This window comes from Pyxicephalus adspersus, chromosome 6 (assembly GCF_032062135.1).
Source record: "Pyxicephalus adspersus chromosome 6, UCB_Pads_2.0, whole genome shotgun sequence".
Classification (NCBI taxonomy): Eukaryota; Metazoa; Chordata; class Amphibia; order Anura; family Pyxicephalidae; genus Pyxicephalus; species Pyxicephalus adspersus.
The window spans coordinates 4,933,435-4,941,454 of record NC_092863.1 but is presented as its reverse complement, the minus strand read 5'-3'; the positions used below and the strand labels follow the sequence as shown (position 1 = coordinate 4,941,454).

Sequence of the window (8,020 nt, the reverse complement as noted above, 5' to 3'; positions counted from 1 at the left end):
GGGGGTAAGTTTGATATGTGTACGGGGGGTAAGTCTGATATGTGTACGGGGGGTAAGTCTGATATGTGTACGGGGGGTAAGTTTGATATGTGTACGGGGGGTAAGTCTGATATGTGTACGGGGGTAAGTCTGATATGTGTACGGGGGGTAAGTCTGATATGTGTACGGGGGGTAAATCTGATATGTGTACAGGGGTAAGTGTTAATATTTATATTTACCAGTGAAATGTCTGATTGTTCCGGCTTGTATGCAGCTTCATAGGTTTATGTATGACCGCTCACATTAGATTGTAATATCTATGACACGGATCTGTCGGATGAATTGGATCCTGTGGGGCCCAGACACACCGGCCCATTATGAAGATTTAATACCGAGCTGCCAACACACCACAATAAGGGTATTTTAGTAATGTGTGGTAGTAGGTGTGTTGTAGTGTTGTATCGGGATGCCCTTTAAAATGCATGGCAAAGCACCAATGCATGCAAAGTACCATGCACTGTAGGAATGCAAATAACCAAGTTATTAATTTCACATAATGTTTACAGAATGTTTTACGGCCCAGATTTAGAGAAATAGAAATTCAATTCCACTCTGCTCTCCATGTCCACAGATGCCCCCTGCAGACACCGTGGAGGTAATAGTGGGGACACCCCCCCCCATATTCCCCCAGACCAGGGACTGACAATACAACCAAATACAAGTTATAGTATTACAATGTTACATAATTGTTTGTATCCCTCTATCATTTGCTACTCCTATTTATTGTACAGCACCGCACAATATGTTGGTGCTTTATAAATACAATTTATTATTATTAATATTATTATTATTATTATTATTACTAATATTGTAACAATAAAAATAAATCAAACATATAACAACACAAAATAAACTTTTCAGAACATCCATTTGCAGACCAATATTGGAAAGCTTTGTGAAACATTTTCCAGTTTCTGGGATTGATATAATGATTGCTACAATGAAACAATAACTAATTCTACATTGTAACTTTCTCTGTACCTGCTTTGTTGTCTTACTTTAGTCTGTAAACTAAAACTTGATGTATTGAGTTGGAATACAGATGACAGGGAGGAGGGGGGCTATTGTCAGTCAGTTTTGCCCCGGGGGCGATAGTATAAGATGGTCTCTTAGACCTTCTAAGTAATTACAGATAATCAAGCAAAAAATGTCTGTGGTGACTGGCATTCTGCATTCCACACTCCACCCACAACAGGATCCTACAGAAAAGAAAGACAAAAATCTGATTACTCCTAATTTGGACACTTTGTAAACTTTTTTTTTCTCTTTCACTGGCTTTCATAAACTGTGAGCGGCGTAATACATGCAACATCCTGTAAGTGCCAGCCAAACAAATGAAAGACACCAAAACTCCGGATACCTAGACGACGTCCTGATATTGCTAGAACATACATCTCTGATTTAAAAGCTTGGGGCAAGAAATACAAGACCCCCTTTTATGCATCTAAACAATCCCTATATATTACAATCATTTACTACATAACAGCTGCAATTTTTGATTAGGCTGACAATGGGAGGTACCTGAAATAGGAGAGAACCATAGAGCAGCAGAAATTAACCAGGTGTAGGTAGCCGGATGGTTGGCATTCAAACCACAGCCATCAAACATTGACCAACACTGGCACAAATCCAACATGACCACTCAGAGCAATAGCACTGCACTTATCTATGATTATAGAAAGTGGAGGAACGGGAATCTGTGACCAGTCGCTGACCTGTTACCTTCAGGCAATTCTACAAGGTATTCACAGCTTGCAAAAGTACTTTACAGCCTCCATCTATCTCATGGAAATCTACAGACGGGGCAGAAATCCTTCTTTACCTGGAGTCTGTCTCTAGCAGTGAGTGGACATTATTCAGAGAGATTTATATGTTGACCTAAATATCCCCAATAGCTGAATGTTGTGCTGTTGGATTCATTTGTATAGCCTGCTGAATCTGAATTCTATTAGTTTTATATTAGTTGGAGAATCCAGCTGTGACTGTTATATCTCCTCACCATGATTCACAGTTGGATGTAAATGCTGCTAAATGTTGGATAATGGTATCAGTTCTCTCTGAATCCCGAAGTGGCTAATTATGAATCTCCCCTTGATTCCCTTCCAGCTACAAATGCCTATTGGCAGTCAGGGGAATGGGAAGTTACACTGCAAATCTGCTGGTTACATACCGGTTCCCCTAGATTTGGTACAATGGCCAAATCATTGCTATTGCCTTAATAAACAACTAAAGATTGTCAGCTTCTCCACCAAACACCCCAAACCTGAGTACAGGGGTTCCCACTACTCCCCCCTGCCTTCAGCCTGCACCTCTGTGTTGGGGTTTTGCATGGCAGAAGAGTCCCCATGCCCATTATAGGCCGCTTATTAGGTGTCCCCTAAAAAAGGATCTCTTTATTCAAAATGGATATGTGGGTAATTACTGGATACGAGCAACCAATGGCAGCTCCAGAAACAGATAGCCCCTGATAGTTTCTTCTTACCTCTTCGGATCCCTCCTGAGACTTCCCAATTCTGCACACCTCCGATGTCTTTTATGAGGGTTTCCCACCATTCCTGAGCGATTTGCACACATGCTGCGCTAAAGGTTCCCACCATCCCTGTGCTGAATTCCTGGGTTTGTACAACTAATGTGCCCTCTGTGATGTGTTTCCACCATTCCAGTGCTGTATTCCTGGGTCTGTATACCTATTGTACCCAATATGAAGGGTCCCCATAATCCCAGTGTTACATTCCTGGGTCTGAACACCTATTGTGCCCATTATAAATGGTCCCCACCATCCCACAGCTAAATTCCTGGGTCTGTAAACCTATTGTACCCATTATAGGGGGTTCCCATCATCCTAGTACTGAATTCCTGGGTCTGTATACCTATTGTGGTCATTATGAAGGGTCCCCATAATCCCAGTGCTACATTCCTGGGTCTGAACACCTATTGTGCCCGATATAAGGGGTTCCCACCATCCTAGTGCCAAATTCCTGGGCCTGTACACCTATTGTGCCCATTATGAAGGGTTCCCACCATCCCAGAGCTGAATATCTGGGTCTCTACACCTATTGTACCCAATATGAAGGGTTCCAAGCATCCCAGTGCTGTTTTCCTAGGTCTGTACAACTATTGTGCCCATTATGAAGGATGCCCACCATCCCAGTGCTGAATTCCTTGGTCTCTACACCAATTGTGTCCATTATGAGGGGTTCCCAGGTTCCCACTATCCTGGTGCTGAGTTTCTGGGCCTGCATACCTGCTGTGCCCATTATAAAGGGTTCCCATCATCCCAGTGCGGAATTCCTGGGTCTGTACACCTATTGTGCCTTTTATGAGGGGTTCCTACCATCCAGTGCTGAATTATTGGGTCTGTACACCTATTGTGCCCAATATGAGGGGTTCTCACCCTCCCAGTGCTGTATTCCTGGGTCTGTACACCTATTGTGGCCATTATGAAGGGTCCCCTTAATCCCTGTGCTACATTCCTGGGTCTGAACACCTATTGTGCCCATTATAAATGGTCCCGACCATCCCAGAGCTGAATTCCTGGGTCTGTAAACCTATTGTACCCATTACAAGGGGTTCCCACCATCCCAGTACTGAGTTTCCAGGTCTGCATACCTGCAGTGCCCATTATGATGCCTTCCTCTATCCCTGCTTGATTTAATTCTATATAAAGGTGAATATACCTGAAACATCCCACTCGGGTGTGGCTGTCACCTGCCCATTCATCTCAGATTGCTGAATTTTTATTTGCTTCCTATGTATGTCGTAATTATTATTATTATAAGAAGGATAGTTAAGGGGTTCCATGTTAGGGAGGTTGTACGAGTTGCGTAGATCTAACTAAAATCCATTTTGAGTTTCGTGCCCCATTAAATGATAAATCCGACTTATCAGATAAAAGTCTAATATTGTCATGCTGATTGGACCCCGCAGCTTCCAGTAAATGAGTTTTGTGTCCAGCCTCGTCTGGGGCCGATGACTCTCCAGGAGCCTCCAGAATCAGAGCACGACCCCCAATCTGCCATCCTCTCGCCTACAAAGGTGCGGAGCAGAAGCTGCCGCGGTCTGCCCATCCCAGCAGCCTGGCAGCCCCCTCGTACAAGACGGCACCCCGCAGCCTCCACTACAGGCCCTGAAAACAATAAAGAGGGCTCCCTTTGAAAAGCAGAGCTCTGGCTATAGACAGGACCATTAGATCATGGTAATTATTCCATTTACATCACAGAGTGTCACAGCGGGACGTAGAAAACTCATCAAACACTTCTCTCTGCCCATTTCCCGGGCTGCTAATGAGCCAGACTGCGTGCCTTTGTGTTTCTCCTCTTTTACTCATGTAGCAGGGCTCCCCCGGCCAACGACGGCTTTGTCAGCCAAACAGGCCGGCCCTTTCAGAACCATTTATTCCCCCGCCGACCCTTGACCCGCCGGGTTGTGACATCACCAGCCTGATTTGTGATCATTTTCCTTGGCAGACACTCCTCTCTTGTTCTTGCGTCTTTAACTCCGTCTCCTATTTGGTGTCCTGAACGCGGCGCTCCGACAAAAGGATCTGCCAAGGGGACCAGTGAAGCGGGCCAGGGCCCTGACAAAGGAGCCTGTTATCTTGCTATAAAAAGCCTTAAGAGGCCTGCCCAACGTAATGGCTTAATAACAGGAATTTAATTGTCTGTATTATCGAATCAACGAGACAGAGACATATTTGGATAATCACATCACGGCCTAATAAAAGGGCTAGGGTGACGGGCTTAAAAATAACTATATGTTTTTATATGTTAGCATGGAAGAGATTGGAACGGCCGGGAAATAAGAGCTGTTCTGTAAGAGACTGACAAATGTAGATTGGAAGGAAAGCCGGGGTAGTGGTACCAAAAAAAAAAAAATTCCAAAAATGTTCCACCGTTGTCCTCCTTCTTGTAACTTCAGTCAGATCATCCATATGACCCTAAAATAAATGTAGAACTAAACCCAAAAAATAAAAAGAGGGTTTTGGGAGAAGTTACATGCAAAAAAAACAAAACATGTCCACCTGGCACCTGGCGGCTTTTTGCCTAAATTGCATGGTGCCTATGCCAAGCATCGCAAAACTTGGCTCTATACATGGCATCCCCACATATACAGTAAATGGGTTACAATGGTCATCCAATGGCCAACATAGATTACCATGGACCTTACCATCTACCATAGAGCCAGGAACAAACATGGCAGCTCTGCGTGATGCAGCAGTGACGATGGATTTCAGGTGATGTTTTTGGAACAATCATTTGTGATCATTTCCAGTGATGGATAAATAAATAAGCGTTGTGCACACAGCACTGCTCTGCTTTATGGGTAAGGAGGAGGACAAGCAAGGGTCACCCCACTACGTTCTCCTCCATAGAAATACACAGCAGTCATTCCCCATTCATCCATCTGTAATAACTAATAACAAGTCAAAACGCTGAGCAAAAAGTAACTTTTTTGGTTTTACAGAATTGCAATCTATTCTTGGCGTCACTGGTAACTTTTGACGATATTACTTGACGTTTGGTAACGCATGTTTTAACATGTACAAGAAATGGAAGCAGTCAATATATGTCATTATAGACTAACATAGAACTATTGTTTTCCTCGGTGCTACCAGACACTGATAAAGATTTGCAATATTGACATGTAGCACAAACATAAGACCACAAATCCCCTTTAATGCTCCTCGATAATTGTGTCACCTCTGTATTTCCTGAGTGTGGAATCCAATACGGCTGAAGATTTGCTTGCTGTGCACCATTCTCTCTGGACTCTTGAGTTTGGGGCCCCTTCGTCACTCACAACACCGACTGTGAAAATGATCCTCCTGCTCCCCCGAAGCAAAAATCAGACATTAAACTTGGAAGAGATCTGACAGTCGCTGCTTAAAATGTGACAATTTCATCCCATGGAGGTAACAAAGTAATAAACTCTGTCAATGGTAATCACAGTCTAATTTGAAGTGGGGGCTTAGCTGTAACTTTTTTTAGGTTTGTAAAGAGTGGGGAAGGGTTAAGAGCCCTGTCAGGGTGTTTATTTATTATGTCTACATTATAAGAGAGAGGAAACAAATAAGAGAAAGAATTTTGGAAGATTTCCCATCACTTTCTTTTTTGCTGATAACTTTTCCATTATTTCCTGCTGGCAGCAATGATCACCATTACAGAGGGGGGATCTCTACGGTGGTGCCAGGGTTTGTAACACCTCCCGGCATCATGAAGCCTCCACATACACACAGCATTTGTACAGTTCACATGGCGCAGAAAGCAAAAGAGGAAATGTGGAGAATCATTGATTATGTCACTTCATATGAACCATCCTAGTGCAGTGCCACAAATGGAAATTCATGACCATGGACTTTTAAAAGTGAATCACTTATGACTTTTCTTTATGGTGGTGCCCACTGGTTATGGTAATACAGCGTATGCCAATGCACATGCGTTTTCAAAAATGAATCTCAAAGCCATATTGTTAAAGAAACCAAAGGGTCCTTCCGGGCCCATGGCATCGTGCTGCTGGCTGCACAGCAAACTGGCAAACCACAGATATTCAGATCACAACTGACGTGGCCAAAGACAACATGTCACAACTACAGCCGTGTTCCAAAAAGGGTCCTGATATGGGAGAGGTTGGAACCACAAATGCCCCTGGACAAAACCCCCGGATGCATTATTTACAGTGCCGGGGTTAGTCATCTTTGGTGGACCGGATAGAACGTGGAGCAGTGACAAGAGCAACAACTGGCGACATCCAAGGAAAACAGATTAAAAGCTCAGGCTGTGCCAGATCCATCTGCCCGTAGGGATTCATTTTGGAACTGTATGTAAATATTCTGCATCTATTTTAAACTCCACAAAGAATCGATCTCACCTGAGAAAAGATTTCAGCTTTTTACGTGTGTCATAACGTTATATATTTTCTGTCAAACACGCAAGAAAACTGAAGACATAAATAGTCGCCCCCCTTTGTGCACCGCGTCGTTGCCACGATCAGAAATCCTGAAAAGTAAACCGATGCTAAAAAAAAAGGCCGTTTTCACCTGTCCTGCCTTCACGCCTTTACCTGCCACAAAAAGGCGTTATTCGCGCTCACCTTGACCGCATCTCCGTGACAACCTGATTTCTGCATGTCACAACAATTCTTGACGGCATCGGGGCCACCGGTAATTAGACTAATTAGAGGCAAAGCATGGCGCTTAATTATTCAGTCACATTCAAATAAAAATCATCCTCTACTAGGAAAGAGTTGAAAGTGCGATTGTTAATTGATGAGACCCGAATTTAACTCCACACACGCTGAGGATTCGCCATAGAGAGGTGGAAAGGAGACGCAGAAAAGGCTTCCAACACCCACGTAACACCTCACACCTGTACTGCTGCAACACCCGCAACATTAATGCAACTTTAGCTTTTTCTGAAGCCCTTAAAACTTTCCTAACAGTATCATTTTTACTTTCTTGGTATGTTTTGGCTTGAATTTTACCTATTTACTTTTTGGTTCTATCCAAAAAGTTCTCAGGTCTGTGGTGGCAGTGTTATGATCTGGGTTTCCTGTAGGGGGCAGTGTTATAATCTGGGGTGCCTGTGGGGGAAGTGTTATGATCTGGGGTACCTATGGGGGCAGTGTTATGATCTGGGGTGCTTTTTAGGGGCAGTGTTATGATCTGGGGTGCCTATGTGGGCAGTGTTATGAGATGGGGTGTCTGTAGGGGAAGTGTTTTGATCTGGGGTACCTGTGGGTGCAGTGTTGTAATTTGGGGGTCCCTGTGTTAAAGTACAGGGTAACTGTGGGGGCAGTGTTATGATCTGGGGTGCCTGTGTGGGTAGTGTTTTGATCTGGGGGGTGCCTGTGGGGGTAGTGTTTTGATCTGGGGTGCCTGTGGGGGCGATGTTATGATCTGGGGGGTGGCTGTGGGGGCAGTGTTATGATCTGGGGTGTGTTGGGGCAGTGTTATAATCTGGGGTGTCTGTTGGGGCAGTGTTAT

The 8,020-nt window shown here is 44.1% G+C and overlaps 1 long non-coding RNA gene across 1 annotated transcript in view; it reads right to left on the bottom strand.

The window, feature by feature from the left end:
- The window catches only part of LOC140332536 (uncharacterized), a 23,006-nt gene extending 20,381 nt beyond the window's left edge, over positions 1-2,625 (bottom strand). The window contains exon 1 of the long non-coding RNA XR_011921158.1: positions 2,522-2,625. This is a non-coding gene — a long non-coding RNA (uncharacterized lncRNA). The remainder of the gene's footprint in view (positions 1-2,521) is intronic.
- Positions 2,626-8,020: the final 5,395 nt, after the last annotated feature.